Source organism: Pseudophryne corroboree, chromosome 2, assembly GCF_028390025.1.
Source record: "Pseudophryne corroboree isolate aPseCor3 chromosome 2, aPseCor3.hap2, whole genome shotgun sequence".
NCBI classification, from domain to species: domain Eukaryota; kingdom Metazoa; phylum Chordata; class Amphibia; order Anura; family Myobatrachidae; genus Pseudophryne; species Pseudophryne corroboree.
In genome coordinates this window covers 996,412,695-996,432,567 of record NC_086445.1, presented here as the reverse complement: position 1 = coordinate 996,432,567, position 19,873 = coordinate 996,412,695, and the positions used below count along the sequence as shown (strand labels likewise).

The following is a 19,873-nucleotide window of genomic DNA, read 5'->3' as shown; positions in this document are numbered from 1 at the left end:
GTTAGTCAAATAACACACCTATGCTGCAGCTAGATCAGGCCTGGTCAACCTGTGGTTCTCCAGCTGTTGTGAAACTACAAGTTCCAACATACCCTCTCACTGACAGCTGGTAAAAGAATGCTGGGACTTGTTAAACAACAACTGCAGAGTCACAGACTAAGATGATTTGGAAAACATGCACTATTCCAGGGAATTGGAGTTTGAGAAACACTGCACTATTTATCTATTATGTGTAATGTTTGATCACCAATGTTAAGGAATATACAAAGGGGTCTATTCATGAAGCAGTAAAAATAGGATTTTGGTACTTACCAGGTAAATCCTTTTCTTTGAATCCATAGGGGGCACTGGAGTACTCTTGGGATATGGACAGTGTAAGCAAGGACTGGGCACTGAATATTCAAATTTCAGTAACTCTCCTCCCCTCCATACTCCCAGAATACCTCAGTGTTTTTTCCTGAGGCGAACAGGATAGAGGATGAACAATGGAGAATTACCTATAACATTATAACATAACTGACAACAATAAAGTTGACACATAACGTAACTGACAACTAACCAGTTGACACCATAACTGATAAATCGGTGAGAACGTGTTACCATAAGATCCACTGAACTTACCACAACCAGGTAAAACTGCTCTGGGTGGGCGTCCAGTGCCCCCTATGGATTCAAAGAAAAGGATTTACCTGGTAATTACCAAAATCCTATTTTCTTTTTCATCCACTAGGGGTCACTGGTGTACTCTTGGGACGTACCAAAGCTTCCCTCGTGGACGGGAGAGCTGTTTGGCACCTGTAACACTAGGCGGCCAAAGCTAGATGCTGATGCCGCAAACGTATCAAAATTGTAAAAGCGCACAAACGTGTGCACTGATGACTATGTAGCCGCACGGCAATGCTGCGTCGTAGAAGCCCCACGACCAGCTGCCCATGAAGTTTCCACAGCTGTGTGGAATGAGCTGTTACTGATGTAGGCGGCTGTAACCTAGCATGAAGGTAAGCCTGACGTATGGTCAGTATAATCCATCTGGATAAAGTCTGCTTAGAAGCTGGCCAACCCATTTTGGCAGCATCATAGAGAATAAACAACGTATCCGTCTTACAAACTGTAGACGTTCGGGATACATAAACGCGTAATGCGCGTACCACATCCAAAGTTCCAGAATGTCCTGTTAACACAGGAACTACTATTGGTTGATTGATGTGAAAAGATGACACTACCTTTGGCCAGAAAGCGGGATTCGTCAGAAGCTCCGCTCTGTCATCATGAAACACTAAAAACAGTGGCTTGCATGCCAATGCACCCAAATCTGAAACATGCCTTGCCGAAGCTAAGGCTAGGAGAAAAATCGTTTCCCAAGTGAGAAACTTAATATCCACTTGATGTAAGGGTTCAAAGTACGAAGACTGTAAGAAATCTAAAACCAGATTCAAGTCCCATGGCGCTGTAGGTGGAATGAATGAAGGCTGTACTCTGAGGACACCTTGCAGAAAGGTGTGTACAGGCGGCAATAGAGCCAATCGTCTTTGAAAGCAAATTGACAAAGCAGATACCTGCACCTTTAGTGTAGATGAACGCAGTCCTCCATCTAAGCCCATCTGTAGAAATAACAAAAGACGGGATAACTTGAAAGATGATATCGGAAACTTCCGAGCTTCACACCAACCTATATAGGCACGCCAAATCCTGTAATAATGAGCTGTCGTAACTGGATTTCTAGCACGTAAAATGGTTACTATAACCGATAGTGGAATGCCCTCTCTTAAGAGGGCGGTCTCAACAGCCACCCCGTCAAACGCATCCGCGCTAAATCGGGGTAAAGGAATGGACCCTATTGTAACAAGTCCGGACGTAGCGGAAGCGGGCAAGGATAGTCTGCGAGTAGCCCGTGAAGATCCGAGAGCCAAGCTCTCCGAGGCCAATGAGGCGCCACTAGTATGACTGTGGCGGACTCTCGTTTGATCCATTTTAGCAACAGAGGGAGCAGCGGAAATCCGTTTTAGCAACAGAGGAAGCAGCGGAAACGGTGGAAACAGATACACGAGGCTGTACGGCCACGCAATCGTGAGAGCATCCCCTGCCACTGCCTTTGGATCTCACGTTCTGGACACATACTGGGGCGTTTGGTGATTATGGCAAGATGCCATAAGGTCCACTTGAGGGTAACCCCACCTCTGGACCAACATGTGAAACCCTTCTGGATTTAATGCCCATTCTCCTGGATGAAAATCCTGATGGCTGAGATAATCCGCCTCCCAGTTGTCCATTATCGGAATGACCACTACCGACAATATCACTTGGTGATGGGTGGCCCAATTGAGGATTCAAGCTACTTCCCGCATGCCATGCGGCTTCTCGTTCCTCCTTGTTTGTTGATGTACGCGACCGCCGTTGCGTTGTCTGACTGCACTTGGACAGTCTGAGACCGAAGCATGTGCACTACTTGTCGTAGCGCATTGTAAATTGTCCGGAGTTCTAGGACATTTATAGACAGCAATCTTTCTTGATCCGCCCAGAGACCCTGGAGCTGACAATTTTGAACTACAGCTCCCCAACCTCTGAGACCCGCGTCTGTGGTTAGAACTATCCAATTCCAGACCGCGAACCGATTTCCTGCGGTTAGATTGTGTACTTGGAGCCACCAGAGTACAGAAACTCTGGCCCGTGGAGACAACCTCACCTCTAGTGAATCTGCAGATACGAGCCCGACCACTGTGCGAGCACATGCAGTTGAAAAGGACGTGAGTGAAATCTTCCGAACAGAAGCGATTTGAAAGTCGCCACCATTGTGCCTAACAGGCGAATGCACAAATGTACCGAGGCTTGAGCACTAATCGTACCAGATGACGAATAGTCTGTACTTTCTGTTCTGGTAGGCAAATTCTTCGATCTACCGTATCGAGAATCATCCCTAGGAATTGAAGTCGTTGAGACGGAATCCGATGTGAGTTCTTGAAGATGACAATCCAACCGTGCTGAACCAGCACATTGTACGTTAGCAACACATGTTGCAGGCGCATTTGGTGAGACGGAGCTTTGATGAGCAAATCGTCTAAATACGGAACTATTATCACTTCCAGGGATATGAGATGAGCTATCATAACAGACATCACTTTGGTGAATACCCTAAGCGCCGACGAGAGGGCAAACGGTAGAGCCTGAAACTGATAATGGATCTGCCGGATCGCAAAACGCAAGAACCTCTGATGAGGTGGCAAATCGGAATGTGTAAGTACGCATCCTCGAGATCCAGCGCAATCATGAATTTCCTGTGGCTCTAAACCTGCAAGTACTGTCCGCAGAGATTCCATCTTGAATCTGTAGTAAGTATTCAATATTGGCCTGACCGAGCCATCCGGCTTTGGTACCACAAACAGACTGGAATAATAACCCTGACCTTGTTGGTGTACAGGGACTGGAAACAAAACTGCTGAATCCAGCAGAGTGTGAATGGCAATTTACCGAACCGCCCTCTTGCCGTCCGACACAGGCAGTCCTGTCTTGAAAAACCGCAGAGGCGGTAGACAGTCGAACTCTTATCTTTTAACACTAAATTGCGGATCCACCCATCTGTGGATGTCTGGAACCACGCCAAATGAAACGTCTGAAGGCGTGCTCCCACAACTGGAGAACCGAGATGGGCTGGGAGCCCGTCCTGCCACTGGCTTGCCGGTGACCTTAGCGTCCGGATGCTGGTGTTGGTTTGTTGAAAACCACATCCTCGACCTCGCCTACCAGGCGTGGCTGTTTCTCTACCACGGCCTGAAAAGGGCTGAGGTCTAAAGGATTCGAACACTGGTCCAGAGTATACCTTTGTCCAAATTAGGACCAAACAACCTTCGCATAAGGTAATGCTTTGATTCTTCTCTCGACCTTTGCCTCCGCCTGCTAAGGACGCAGCCAGAGCACTTGTCGTGCCACCACGAATGACGCTGAAATGCGAGAACTGACTAGGCAGACGTCCGTAGAAGCTGTACATAGATAATCAGCAGCTTCGCAGATTTGATCAGCGAGAAGCATAAGGTGGACGTTTTGTAGGGCGGACCTGAGTCCTGTTATACAGACAAGCAACGCCGTAGTTACCCAAATGCCAACCAAACACGGTCGAAGCAACACCCCTGCTGCTGTATACAGCGACTCTAGCATAGCTCCCATGGAGATGTCACTGACTTTGGAAACGGGTAACTAGACTGAAATCGGCGAGGTTTAGAAACCTGTGTATCAGCATCTTATTAACATCTTATTTAGAGATTCCGAAAAAAAAATAAGAAACGCTGGAGATCTGTGGTCTAGTAAAGACCACCTTATAAATTGTCAGAGCCTCTTCAGTCTGACGCACCCACACTATCTGACTGCTGGTCTATTCACCCTTCTCACATTCATCTTGCGCAGTTAGGCCTGGCATAGAATCGTCAGGATTGCAACATAGCAGAAACTGGGAATTTATAAGGCAAATGAGAACTATCTTCGCAAAATAGGAGATGAAATGGGAGTATAAAATATACTGTGCATGTGGTAGAACTCACCGGGAACCCACTGGTACAGACATTGCAGTGAAACAACTTTCCCGTCTTTGCTGGTGACTTACTTATTATGTAACCAGACAAATAAATAGACAAAGACAGACCAATTCCACCTCAGTAAAATTGCGAAAATGTGTACATGGTCAAAATGCAGTGCACGTGGCCAGACCATAAGAAACCCGATTCAAAAATTCCTACCAACACCCCTGCGCCTCCGGTGGAGCAGTGTTGTAGGACAGTAACGTTCTGGAACAGAAACAGAAAGTATGATTAAAATGGCCTCCATCCATGTGCTTATAGTCAAAGAACATATAGCATATTTCCTTACATGACCATATATACATACAGTATTTTATATACATTTTCTATGGTATAACATCTTGTATGATATAACAAATGCTACACGAATGCATAGATAACACAATGCAGCCCCTTTTTTAGGATAGATCTATTGCTGCTGCTGTGGCATAATCTCTCCCCCCCCTGCAGCTGCGCTACATGTAATAGGGACAGGGAAACTCCTGACTGCCCAGCATGAGCCCACTAGTTAAGAGGGCTGTTTCATAGGGACAGACCGCGGCAGCAGTGTGCACTGTCCGCGGTCTGAGTGACCATAGGCACCGGCATCTCCCCCCCCTGCTACCCCCTTAGCGTGTGCAGGGAGCGCTGGCAGTGCTGAGCTGCCGGCCGTTATTGAGACAGACTGCGGCAGCAGTGAACGCTGTCCGCGGTCTGAGCAGTTACCTTCCCCTAAGCCTCCGGCCGTTACAGGAACAGACCGCGGCAGCACTGAACGCTGTCCGCGGTCTGATTGCATTACAGGCAGGGAGCGCTGAGAACGGCGCTTGCAGCGGCCGTCCAGCGCGTCCCTCGGAGCGGCGGCCGGGTATAGGGGAGCGGCGGCGGGGAGCTGATAACAGCGGTGGCGGGGATGGAGCAGCGGGATGCCTGGGGCGACGCACAGTGCAGTCCCCCCACCCGGCGGGGCGGCAGCGTGAGCTGACCGCCCCGGTCATAAATACCTTGGTTCCTGTGCTCCGACGGGGCTTCTACAGCAAGCTCCGTTCTGCAGCCTCAGCTGAAGGTAGCTGATGTACTTGGGCTCTGACGGGGCTTCTTCCAGCAAGCTCCGTTCAGTCCTTTCTGCAGTCTTAGCTCAAGTTAGCTGAGCTGCTTGTGGCTGTCAGGGGGCTCCTTTGTGAGGCCCGACACGCCATAAGCTGCACGCAGCAGCTTCTGTAATCCTGGACCCATAGCTTTTGTGGAAGCTGGGAAAAGATTATAATTATATAAAAAGCAAAAATAAAAATAGAATATGTGGAGGAACTCCACACTTTGTGCTCCTTTCCATGTGAGCACCGAAAAAACACTGAGGTATTCTGGGAGTATGGAGGGGAGGAGAGTTACTGAAATTTGAATATTCAGTGCCCAGTCCTTGCTAACACCGTCCATATCCCAAGAGTACTCCAGTGACCCCTAGTGGATGAAAAAGAAAAGAGTGGAGCAAAGGACCAGTAGAGAAGTTGTCCATGGCAACCAATCAGCGTGGAAAGAAGCCTTTATCAAGTACATTCTATAAAATGTAAGGGATGCTGATTGGATGCTATGGGCAATTTCTCCACTGGTCTGTTTCTCCCCTGTTGTCACTGCTTCATGAATAGACCCCTTAATTACTTTAAAAAAAAAAAAAAAAAGTGTGCGCAATCTAAATTATTAACATGAATATCACGGTATCTGAATTTGAAGCAAAGATATTAATATTTCCTTTTGCAAATGGTTAATATTAGATAGAAATAGTTACTGAAAGGTTGTAACCATATTTGTCTCGCCATTCGACCCGATGTTAACCCAGAACTAGATTGTTCTTTAAACACACAACGCTCATGACATAACTGTATTACAATAACCCCTTTTTTCACTAGGAACTTGGCTGGAGATTAATTACACAACACTGGAACTCAAACGCCAATTTATCCAAAGCGATAACCAATCAAACTTAAAGCAAAACGCACACATTGAGGTTTAACTTTTATAAGAATGATTTAATTATCTATACATGTAGTTGATTGTAAAGGCTGTGTTACAGTTGTTAAAGCTGTAGTTTTTTTTTATATATATTTATATATATTTTACATTCATATCCATGAAAATACTGAAATGTGGGTTGAATAGAGAGCTTCAGTTACGCCAAAGTACATGGCGACGGGCGATCTGTAACATGTTAAGCAAGGAAAGAACAGGAGGGGAAGCAAATACAGAAACCAAAAGAAAATGTTACAGCCGTCAGTAGAAACGTTTTGGCTATATTCCATTTTAACTTTTTTTTTTTTTGTCCTCTACACAAGGCGTTAAAAAGCAGATGCTAGTGTTCATAAAATAATTAATGAGGTGTACAGCACAATATAACATTATAAGCTTCTAAAAACAATGACAATTTCCACAGTCTAGTTAAAATAATAATAATAATAATAATAATACAAAATATGTAAACATTGCAATTAATTCCATGTTAAAATATTGAATACATTCTTAGTCCCAATCGTACATGAACAGCGAATGAGCCCCTTTCACGGATGGGGTTTTAGAGGTGACACCCCTGACCACAAAAAAAAACTTTAACTTAAACTTTGTAAATTGGAATAAGAGGGGAAACACTAGAATGTATATTACACTGGACAACTTATACCTTGTAAATGTAGAAATAATAATCTTAAAAAAGTTATATATATAACAGTACAAAACAGATGCATGTAATCAACTAAATGTGCAAAATAGAACGGCATTTTAACATTTTTAGTGTCGGAAACGACATCCATTTGGAAGTGTTAGGCTAAGAAACCATTGCACGTGACAAATTCCCATCATTTTTTCCCCCACTGTATATAATAACGGTATTCATTTTCCACAAGAACTGTCTAAATACAAGTTAACCGTATATGAACTTCAATATAACTGGGCAAACTTAACCAACAGTTAATCCTCTTACTGTCACCTTTCTTGTGATATTAAAAAAAAACACAAAACCCATACAAATAAAATAAAACACTGTACGCGTGACAAAAAACAAAAACAAAAAAATAGACTTTTTTAAAAAAAAACAATTTCATATTTATGGACACAATATTAAAGTACATGCAGCATTCCTTTGATAGTGGGTCTTTTTGCAAAAAAAAAAAATGTAACAAAATAAACAATAACGAAATCTGGTTCAGTCTGGTTTTATTGTGACTTTCCTGTTCCGATGGATAAACAGGTGTTCTAGAATGCCAAATTAAAATGAAAAGCACGTTTTATGAAAATGTGATTTATGTATTTTTCTTTTTTTTTTTTTTAGTAATGGAGAAAGCCGCAAAAGGACCCACTATCCTCTGTACTCTGAATGTCAATTTTGCTTCAGGATCTGCGGATACAACGTAAAGGTCACATGCATCTAAATGGAAAATGAGGTAAAATTTCTGTGCAGCGGTCTTCTAGTCAGAAGGCAAGATGATGATCATGCTGGAAGTCACATGATCAAGGCTGCATCTCCCATCATCCCTCTGGGCAGTGATATTGGGGATAGTGGGTCTCTTTGAGGACTTTCAAGCCTGAGTAGGGGGATGGACAACATATGATTCCTAGAAAAAGGAGGAAAACAACACATAAGCAAAACCAAAAAGGAAAAAATAAAAACAAAACAAAATCTAAAATCAAAAGAAACCACTGTACACTACAAGAATGACACTGCATGGTGCAAAATAAACGGAGTAAAACAAAAAGGGTAGCATGCTACACACACAGGGGATGATGTGGCAAATATAGGTGATTTACAGGACTACTGAAGAAAACAAATTACTTTAGACCCTAAAATAATTACTCTTTTTAGTTTTACAGTATCCAGCAATGCTTCATTTTAACCCAGGAAATAATAATTACTGGATTAAAAAAAGGGGGTTCACCTACTTTACTCAGTCTTTTGGGGGACACTGGAACTGTGGGGAATAGGGGTCTGTGTAGGAGATTGGCACATTAGGAAAATCTAATTGAAGTCAGTGTGTATACACTTTGAGATGCCGATGCGCACTTGTGCGGAGTCGGCATCGCAAGAAATAATACTGTGCAGGCAGGTCAATTTTGACAAGAAAGTGTACAATCTAGTACACAGTATAGTCAAAATTGGTCATAGTCAACATCGAACATAGCCAAAATCGCACACAGTGTGTATAGTCAAAATCGGTGGTTCTGGGCTCCTGGGAGTTCAAGGTAAATTGCATAGAGCAAATCGGCCACACAGGCAGAATCGCACCGTGTGTAAGCCCCTTAAGCCAACCAAAGGATAAACCCAGAGCATAAAACGTTTGGGTGTAGTGTCCTCTGATGGACTTCAAGAAAAGGATTTACAGTTCAGCCACTGGAGGACATTGGAATCCAGTGACCCAGAAAGAGGACTCTACAAACTGTAAAAACTATAGAGGCATACGTTTACTAACATCATCCATCAAAATATTAACATCAATCACACACTCAAGGCTACTAAACACACAATAAGCAACTGCAGAGAACAACAAGCTGGATTTAGGCCCAGTAGAGGATGCAGTGACCACATTTTCACTATCAGACAACTACTTGAATCACACCTACAATCAAAGAAAGACCTTTTTCTACTTTATGTTGAATTTAAATGTGCCTTTGACAGTGTGGACAGAGAATCTGTTTGGTGTGCCCTCAAGGCAGAGAACACCCTTAAAGCTCTCTATAACAGGGGATCAAACAAAGATAAATATGCTGCCCAAATGTCCCAATCTCAACTGGCGTCAAGCAAGGTTGTATAGAATTGCCCATGATCTTCAACATAGCTATGGACTGGAATCTCAGAAAAAGTTTTCTAAATGAAACGGGAACAGTTACCGGAAAACATGATATTGTCTTCCTAGCCAAAAACATGCAGGGTGCCCAAAACACCTAACACTAACAGACTGCTGGAGAAATTAAAACATCCGAAAACTATGCCAAGACCAACCCACAATTGAAGCCTATATTAAAGGACAGCGTTTAAAGTGGTTTGGGCATGTCTGCAGGATGGAGCCTAAAAGAACACCATACCAGTGCCTAAATAGCTCACTCATGGATGGAAAATATCACATGACGTTCCAAAGAAAACATGGCTAAAGCAAATTACCCAAGACCTTCAACTATTGCACTTCCATATTGATGATGCCAAGCAAGCCCTATAGCAGTGGCGTGCGATTATTAGAGATTCCCTGCCTGTGGCTGTCCCTTACCCTACCAGCGCTAACTACAATTCAGTCTAAGTAAGACTGGGACCATGTGGGCATTCCTAAAGCTGCCCTTATGGAAGGAAACACTCTGCGGCTGTTGGGAGTGAAACCTTTCATCCAAATCTTTCGTGCAAAAACATTTAGCTTGTAGATCTTTTTGGAAGTATGGACAGAAGATCAGATGGCCGTCCGACACAGATGCTCCACCGCCCAAGCAGCATTGATGGACCTGGTGGAATGTGCTCTCAATGTGCTATTAAGAACAGGTTTTCCCGCTCCAGCTGAGGGAATTTATCTACCACTTGTTTGCTTGGTTGCAGGACAATGTAGGTTATTCAGGTTTGTTAGCAAACCAAAAAAGTTAGCAATAGGGCAAAGCTATGTTTCACTGCAGGTGGGCAGATGTAACATGTGCAGAGAGTGTTAGATTTGGGTGGGTTATATTGTTTCTGTGCATGGTAAATACTGGCTGCTTGATTTCGACACTGCAATTTAGATTTCAGTTTGAACACGGCCCACTCAAATCTAACTCCCTCTGCACATGTTATATCTGCCCCACCTGCAGTGCAACATGGTTTTGCCCAATTGCTAACTTTTTTTGTTTGCTAACAAACCTGAATAAGGCCCACTGATCTTGACTAAACGGAAAAAACAATCATTCACACCGGAAGACTGTTACCGACTGAAATTAAGAATGACTGTACCCCGATTTAGTGGAACTTGGACACCACATTTGGCCACAAAGAGGGATCCAATCATAACACAGCCCTGACTTTATGAAATACAGTATCTTCATGATCTGACCCCATCTCAGACTCATTATGGAAATCGCAAAAACTAAAAATTTAAAAATCCTTGTTAAGTTACAAAATGTCCCTATATCCAAAGGTTCAAACAGAGAATGCTGTAAAGGAGACAATACTAGGTTAAGATCCCATGTACCCCAGTGATCAGAGAAATCTCTGAAATAGAGCAGATAAGACCTAAGCCTCTAAACCTGGTAAAGGAATCCAAATTTAGCTAGGGATGGCCACCAACCATAGATGTTATCCATTGATGGTGACCACCATGGCCCATCCCTAGCATTTGCAATCCTCTCCCCCTCCCTGCTCCCCTGTACTCCGCTCGGCTGGCGGAGTTTTCCGGAATGACGCGATTGCGTCATCCACCGGGGTTGCCAGTCTGCACAGCGCAGCTGACCCCGGAAATTTTCTGGGCATGCCACTGAAGAGGTTAAATCCGGATGTTGGAACGGATCTTGGCTGAAAGGATCCCATCTTAGCAAGCACCAATGTTCTTGGCCATTTTGGACAAGTCATCTAACTCCTTTCCTTTATAACCTCCTACAAAGTTTGATAGCATGTCTACTGCAGGAAATAGGTAAACAAGTGAAACATTCCACATAGCCGACATCTACTAGAGATGCTTCTGGGTACTGCTTTTTAAAACTGCTCATCCACCAGGACACTAACTAGTATTTTTCTTTTTTCATAAGGACTTCAGCACTGAAAAAGTACCGCCCTTCAACTTAGAAGACTGGGATCTGTTGTGATGAATGTTTAGCTCCAAATGCTAAAGGGACAACTCTGTTAGTGATTTGATGAACAGCCAACATAGAAGACGCAAACTAAAAATCTTGCAACCTCACTGCAATTCTGAGGTGGCACTGGTTCCCATCCCAAACTGAAAAATGTAGGTATGTGTCCTGATGCGCGCATGGACACTAGGAACACTCCGCCATGCCGTGTATTCAAGATCTCAGGAACTCCAATCTTGAATCTGACAACCTGAAGCAGCAAGCTCAGGTCTCCCTGGCTAAAATGGGACAGAAGGTTCAGTCCTTGTTTATGGAATAAGAAAAAGTTCAACTAGAAACACAACCTTTTCTGCTGTCCTGGGACTGGAATGACCACCCCAAAGGAAATTAAATACTGCATGACTGCCAACAGTGCAAGTGATTTTGTTTAGTCTCCAGGAAGATCTGTATAGAGAAGATGTCTTGCAAGGGCCTTCAGTGGATCTAAGATGTAGCCCTGGTCTTTGATTCCTCTCTCAGGAATCTATACTGTAAGTGAACCTATGATCCCGGAAGAGAATGCATATTTATCCCACAACAGAAGAACCCAGATAGGCAGTGTCCATCACGCTAATTGTTTTCCTGAAGGATTTGATGACTGTCTTATAGTTGACAAAGCCTGTCCATAGGGATCAGAATATTGTCCCCTGGAATATGCCTCTGATGCACGTCCCATAACTCTAAAGGCCCAAACATAGGACCTTCGATTTGGGACTATTAAGAAAGGAAAGAACTCCTTTCCCCTATGATGCGACTATGCTCCTATAAATGAGGCAGAAATACTTTCCAAAATAAGGCCCGTACCACAGAAGTACAATGACTCCACCCAACTAGGGGGGGGAGGGTCTATGTAATAAGCCTTGGAGAGAGATAAAATGGACTGAGATGAAGTCCCAGCCAATCAGCTCCTAACTGCCATGTCACTGGCTGTGTTAGAACAATGACATGAGCTGGTTGGTTGGTTCTCTCTCTCTCTAAGGGGGAGAGAGATTGCCAGAGTCTAGACCTTCAGATCGCTCTAATGACCACTTACCAATCAGCTTGTTAGCCCAGGCTGAAGTCAAATTGTGCCTAATGCACAGACATTAAAATGGCTGTGCATTCCCTATCCGAGCCATCATTTAGAGAGGAAGCATTAAAAGTGGAGCGAGTTCAGCAAATTATTTGGCTAACAAATTACGCCATTGGGTTACGCTGCTCCAGAGACTCCACTCAGTTATTTGGTGTGACATTTTGATCATGAGGACAGAAAAAAAAGTCACCCAACCAGAAGAGGCTCTGGCATTACTTATTTGGCCTGGCATGACAGAAAGGACAAAAAGTCGGACGGGTATAGAACACAATCACAGGGAAGAGAGCGAACTACAATGACAGAATGGTTTAGAGTCTGTCTGTGAATCAAACTCTGACGCGCTTTAGGCCCCTCCCCTCCATGGACCTGGCTCTGATTGGACTACAAGCCCTCCAATGAACGTCTCCCTGTCTTATCCTGCCAATGAGAGACCTGGAGCCTGCAGCCTCTCACCTGATTAGCTAGCACTTATGTTTGCAAGCGCCAATGACTGGCTGTGGGCAAAAGCTCCCCGCTGCTTTCTACGTCCTTTGTGGGCAGAAAGGAGAAAAGCAAAGCAGAATCGGCTCAGGATTGCGGTCTCATGCAGAAAGGTTGCCTGTAGTAATGGCAGTAGCCGCACTGGGCCAGTAGTCACAAGATATTTAAAAGTAACGGAGGTGGATCTTTGTATATATGGAAAGAGGTGGACCAATTAACAGAACATGTGCATTAATTATGAGGACCAATGGAAATCACGTAGCAGGTATAAAGGAAGTCACCGGTCACCGACTAAATACTCTTTGAAAAAGCTCCATAAACGAGCGAAACGCGTTAGAAGACATTGGTGACATTGCTACCGCCAGCTGTGGACATCTCTGCACAGGCACTACATCGAGCCAGCCTTTCTACACAGCGACAATTGGAAGCCGCAGCGGCACGTCTATCTTGGAGGACGGAGACGTCCGGTGCTTCCTAGCCGCACCCTTCCGATCCAGCACAGCACGCTTACAGCTGGACTCACCGCTTAACAATTTCGGATGGTGAGCTTGTCACAGCATATAGGCGGTTTGCCTGTTCAATTTTGGGAATACATTTAAAACAGTTTAACCATTGGTGTTTGGGACTATCACTCCATTGATTCAACTGTGGCCGACAGGACCAGCACCTTATGCTATAACATATATACCTGCTAAGGAATCGTATCAGGACTAGTATCATCTTAGTCCTATCTAATTAAGGGAATGAGGATACGTATTATTGCTTTCTGCACACATTGTGGTTATCATAGTGTAGTGCTATGCAAAGGACTGGTTTGGTTCAGAGACTGAATTGATTCACCTCTATATACTTAGCTAAATGAGCTCGTTCTGTTACATTTTTAAGAATATATATATATATATATATATATATATATATAATAAGAATTTACTTACCGATAATTCTATTTCTCGGAGTCCGTAGTGGATGCTGGGGTTCCTGAAAGGACCATGGGGAACAGCGGCTCCGCAGGAGACAGGGCACAAAAAAGTAAAGCTTTACTAGGTCAGGTGGTGTGCACTGGCTCCTCCCCCTATGACCCTCCTCCAGACTCCAGTTAGGTACTGTGCCCGGACGAGCATACACAATAAGGGAGGCATTTTGAATCCCGGGTAAGACTCATACCAGCCACACCAATCACACCGTACAACTTGTGATCTAAACCCAGTTAACAGTATGACAACAGAAAGGGCCTCTTAAAGATGGCTCCTTAACAATAACCCGAATTAGTTAACAATAACTATGTACAAGTATTGCAGATAATCCGCACTTGGGATGGGCGCCCAGCATCCACTACGGACTCCGAGAAATAGAATTATCGGTAAGTAAATTCTTATTTTCTCTATCGTCCTAAGTGGATGCTGGGGTTCCTGAAAGGACCATGGGGATTATACCAAAGCTCCCAAACGGGCGGGAGAGTGCGGATGACTCTGCAGCACCGAATGAGAGAACTCCAGGTCCTCCTTTGCCAGGGTATCAAATTTGTAAAATTTTACAAACGTGTTCTCCCCCGACCACGTAGCTGCTCGGCAGAGTTGTAATGCCGAGACCCCTCGGGCAGCCGCCCAAGATGAGCCCACCTTCCTTGTGGAGTGGGCTTTTACAGTTTTAGGCTGTGGCAGGCCTGCCACAGAATGTGCAAGTTGAATTGTGTTACAAATCCAACGAGCAATCGACTGCTTAGAAGCAGGTGCGCCCAACTTGTTGGGTGCATACAATATAAACAGCGAGTCAGATTTTCTGACTCCAGCCGTCCTTGCAATGTATATTTTTAAGGCTCTGACAACGTCCAACAACTTGGAGTCCTCCAAGTCGCTAGTGGCCGCAGGCACCACAATAGGTTGGTTCAGATGAAATGCTGATACCACTTTAGGGAGAAAATGCGGACGAGTCCGCAGTTCTGCCCTATCCGAATGGAAGATTAGATAAGGACTTTTATAAGATAAAGCCGCCAATTCAGATACTCTCCTGGCAGAGGCCAGGGCTAGTAACATAGTCACTTTCAATGTGAGATATTTCAAATCCACCTTTTTCAATGGTTCAAACCAATGGGATTTGAGGAAATCTAAAACTACATTTAGATCCCACGGTGCCACCGGAGGCACCACAGGAGGCTGTATATGCAGTACTCCCTTGACAAAAGTCTGGACCTCAGGGACAGAGGCCAATTCTTTTTGGAAGAATATTGACAGGGCCGAAATTTGAACCTTAATGGATCCCAATTTGAGACCCATAGATAATCCTGATTGCAGGAAATGTAGGAAACGACCCAGTTGGAATTCCTCCGTCGGAACCCTCCGATCCTCGCACCACGCTACATATTTTCGCCAAATGCGGTGATAATGTTTCACGGTGACTTCCTTCCGTGCCTTAATCAAGGTAGGAATGACTTCTTCTGGAATGCCTTTCCCTTTTAAGATCTGGCGTTCAACCGCCATGCCGTCAAACGCAGCCGCGGTAAGTCTTGAAAAAGACAGGGACCCTGCTGTAGCAGGTCCCTTCTCAGAGGTAGAGGCCACGGTTCGTCCGTGAGCATCTCTTGAAGTTCCGGATACCAAGTCCTTCTCGGCCAATCCGGAACCACTAGTATTGTTCTTACTCTTCTTTGCCGTATGATCTTCAATACCTTTGGTATGAGCGGCAGAGGAGGAAACACATACACTGACTGGTACACCCAAGGAGTTACCAGTGCGTCCACAGCTATTGCCTGTGGATCTCTTGACCTGGCGCAATATTTGTCCAGTTTCTTGTTGAGGCGAGACGCCATCATGTCTACAATTGGTCTTTCCCAACGGTCTATTAACATGTTGAAGACTTCTGGATGTAGACCCCACTCTCCCGGATGAAGATCGTGTCTGCTGAGGAAGTCTGCTTCCCAGTTGTCCACGCCCGGGATGAACACTGCTGACAGTGCTATCACGTGATTCTCCGCCCAGCGAAGAATCTTGGCAGCTTCTGCCATTGCACTCCTGCTTCTTGTGCCGCCCTGCCTGTTTACATGGGCGACCGCCGTGATGTTGTCCGACTGAATCAACACCGGCTTTCCTTGCAGGAGAAGTTCCGCCTGGCTTAGAGCATTGTAGATTGCTCTTAGTTCCAGAATGTTTATGTGAAGAGACTTTTCCAGACTCGTCCATACTCCCTGGAAGTTTCTTCCTTGTGTGACTGCTCCCCAGCCTCTCAGGCTGGCGTCCGTGGTCACCAGGATCCAATCCTGAATGCCGAATCTGCGGCCTTCTAATAGGTGAGCCTTCTGCAACCACCACAGAAGTGACACCCTTGTCTTTGGTGACAGGGTTATTCGCAGGTGCATCTGCAGATGCGACCCTGACCATTTGTCCAACAGATCCCTTTGGAATATTCTTGCATGGAATCTGCCGAATGGAATTGCTTCGTAAGAAGCCACCATTTTTCCCAGGACTCTTGTGCATTGATGTACTGACACTTTTCCTGGTTTTAGGAGGTTCCTGACCAGATCGGATAACTCCTTGGCTTTTTCCTCTGGAAGGAAAACCTTTTTCTGAACCGTGTCCAGAATCATTCCTAGGAACAGCAGACGAGTTGTCGGGATTAAATGGGATTTTGGAATATTCAGAATCCACCCGTGTTGTCTTAGCACCTCTTGAGATAGTGCTAAAGCTGTCTCCAGCTGTTCTCTGGACCTTGCCCTTATTAGGAGATCGTCCAAGTATGGGATAACTAATACGCCTTTTCTTCGAAGAAGAATCATCATCTCGGCCATTACCTTGGTAAAGACCCGAGGCGCCGTGGACAATCCGAACGGCAGCGTCTGAAACTGATAGTGACAGTTTTGAACAATGAACCTGAGGTACCCCTGGTGTGCGGGGTAAATCGGAACGTGTAGATACGCATCCTTGATGTCCAAGGATACCATAAAGTCCCCTTCTTCCAGGTTCGCTATCACTGCTCTGAGTGACTCCATCTTGAACTTGAACTTTTTTATGTAGAGGTTCAAGGACTTCAGATTTAGAATAGGCCTTACCGAGCCATCCGGCTTCGGTACCACAAATAGAGTGGAATAATACCCCTTTCCTTGTTGTAATAGGGGTACTTTGACTATCACCTGCTGAGCGTACAGCTTGTGAATGGCTTCCAACACCCTCTCCCTTTCGGAAGAGACGGTTGGTAAGGCAGACTTCAGGAAACGATGAGGAGGATCCGTCTCTAATTCCAACCTGTACCCCTGAGATATTATCTGCAGGATCCAGGGGTCTACCTGCGAGTGAGCCCACTGCGCGCTGTAATTTTTGAGACGGCCCCCCACTGTCCCCGAGTCCGCTTGAGAGGCCCCAGCGTCATGCTGAGGTTTTTGCAGGAGCCGGGGAGGGCTTCTGTTCCTGGGAAGGAGCTGCCTGTTGGTGTCTCTTCCCTCTTCCTCTGCCTCGTGGCAGGTACGACAAGCCCTTTGCTCTCTTATTTTTGTAGGAGCGAAAAGGCTGCGGTTGAAAGGTCGGTGCCTTTCTCTGTTGGGGAGTGACTTGAGGTAAAAAAGTGGATTTCCCGGCAGTAGCCGTGGCCACCAAGTCTGATAGACCAACTCCAAATAACTCCTCCCCTTTATACGGCAAAACCTCCATGTGACGTTTTGAATCCGCATCGCCTGTCCACTGTCGTGTCCATAAGGCTCTTCTGGCTGAAATGGACATAGCACTCACCCGAGATGCCAGTGTGCAAATATCCCTCTGTGCATCACGCATATAGATAAATGCATCCTTTATTTGTTCTAACGACAGTAAAACATTGTCCCTATCTAGGGTATCAATATTTTCAATCAGGGATTCTGACCAAACTACTCCAGCACTGCACATCCAGGCAGTTGCTATAGCTGGTCGTAGTATAACACCTGCATGTGTGTATATATTCTTTTGAATAACTTCCATCTTTCTATCTGATGGATCCTTAAGTGCGGCCGTCTCAGGAGAGGGTAACGCCACTTGTTTGGATAAGCGTGTGAGCGCCTTGTCCACCTTAGGGGGTGTTTCCCAGCGCGCCCTAACCTCTGGCGGGAAAGGGTATAATGCCAATAACTTTTTTGAAATTATCAACTTTTTATCAGGAGCAACCCACGCTTCATCACACACGTCATTTAATTCTTCTGATTCAGGAAAAACTGTTTGTAGTTTTTTCACACCATACATAATACCCTGTTTTACGGTATCTGTAGTATCAGCTAAATGTAACGTCTCCTTCATTGCCAAAATCATATAACGTGTGGCCCTACTGGAAAATACGTTTGAATTTCTACCGTCGTCACTGGAATCAGTGCCCGTGTCTGGGTCTGTGTCGACCGACTGAGGCAAAGGGCGTTTTACAGCCCCTGACGGTGTTTGAGGCGCCTGGACAGGCATTAATTGATTGTCCGGCCGCCTCATGTCCTCAACTGACTGTTTAAGGGAAGATAAACCATCACGTAATTCCACAAATAAAGGCATCCATTCTGGTGTCGACCCCCTGGGGGGTGACATCTGCATATTTGGCAATTGCTCCGCCTCCACACCAATATCGTCCTCATACATGTCGACACCACGTACCGACACACACCGCAAACTCACAGGGAATGCTCTAATGAAGACAGGACCCACTAGCCCTTTTGGGGAGACAGAGGGAGAGTCTGCCAGCACACACCACAAAGCGCTATATATACAAGGGATATCCTTATATTAAGTGCTCCCTTATAGCTGCTTTAATATATATATATATAGCCATTAATGTGCCCCCCCTCTCTGTTTTACCCTGTTTCTGTAGTGCAGTGCAGGGGAGAGACCTGGGAGCCGTTCTGACCAGCGGAGCTGTGACAGAAAATGGCGCCGTGTGCTGAGGAGATAGGCCCCGCCCCTTTTTCGGCGGGTTCTTCTCCCGCTATTTTTCCAGTCAGGCAGGGGTTAAATATCTCCATATAGCCCCTATGGGCTATATGTGAGGTATTTTTAGCCTTGTATAAGGTTTATATTTGCCTCTCAGAGCGCCCCCCCCCAGCGCTCTGCACCCTCAGTGACTGCCCAGTGAAGTGTGCTGAGAGGAAAATGGCGCACAGCTGCAGTGCTGTGCGCTACCTTATGAAGACTGAGGAGTCTTCAGCCGCCGGTTTCCGGACCTCTTCACGCTTCAGCATCTGCAAGGGGGTCGGCGGCGCGGCTCCGGGACCGGACTCCACGGCTGGGCCTGTGTTCGATCCCTCTGGAGCTAATGGTGTCCAGTAGCCAAGCAGCAAATCCACTCTGCATGCAGGTGAGTTTACTACTTTCCCCCTAAGTCCCACGTTGCAGTGATCCTGTTGCCAGCAGGACTCACTGTAAAGAAAAAAACCTAAACTAAACTTTCTCTAAGCAGCTCTTTAGGAGAGCCACCTAGATTGCACCCTTCTCGTTCGGGCACAAAATCTAACTGGAGTCTGGAGGAGGGTCATAGGGGGAGGAGCCAGTGCACACCACCTGACCTAGTAAAGCTTTACTTTTTTGTGCCCTGTCTCCTGCGGAGCCGCTGTTCCCCATGGTCCTTTCAGGAACCCCAGCATCCACTTAGGACGATAGAGAAAGAGTATTTAATTGCATGCATAGTGATAGGAATTTTACCTGTATGGTTTCATTATAACTGAACAGTTTTATATGGTGTCCGTATTTTGTATATGCATGGGTCAATGTGATTTATTAAAGAATAATATATTTCTTATACATGTGACTTCGCTCATATCAAAGCCTGAGTAAAAATAATAATAGTGAAGAGTGACTTAATTTATTGTAGTTTTTCTTCTATTTGTAATAGGAGTTTATATGTCCTTATGCTTACACACTGACTCTGCAGCTGAATATAAATTGCCTATACACTGTATTGGGGTTATTTGATTGTCAAAGGTTTTTTAATTTACTATTAGCGCCAGGAGACATTTGTAGAGATTATCTAT

General features: G+C 45.2%; 1 protein-coding gene across 11 annotated transcripts in view; it reads right to left on the bottom strand.

Moving 5' to 3' along the window:
* The window catches only part of ITSN1 (intersectin 1), a 351,280-nt gene that overhangs the window by 61,997 nt on the left and 269,410 nt on the right, over positions 1-19,873 (bottom strand). The window lies entirely within an intron of this gene.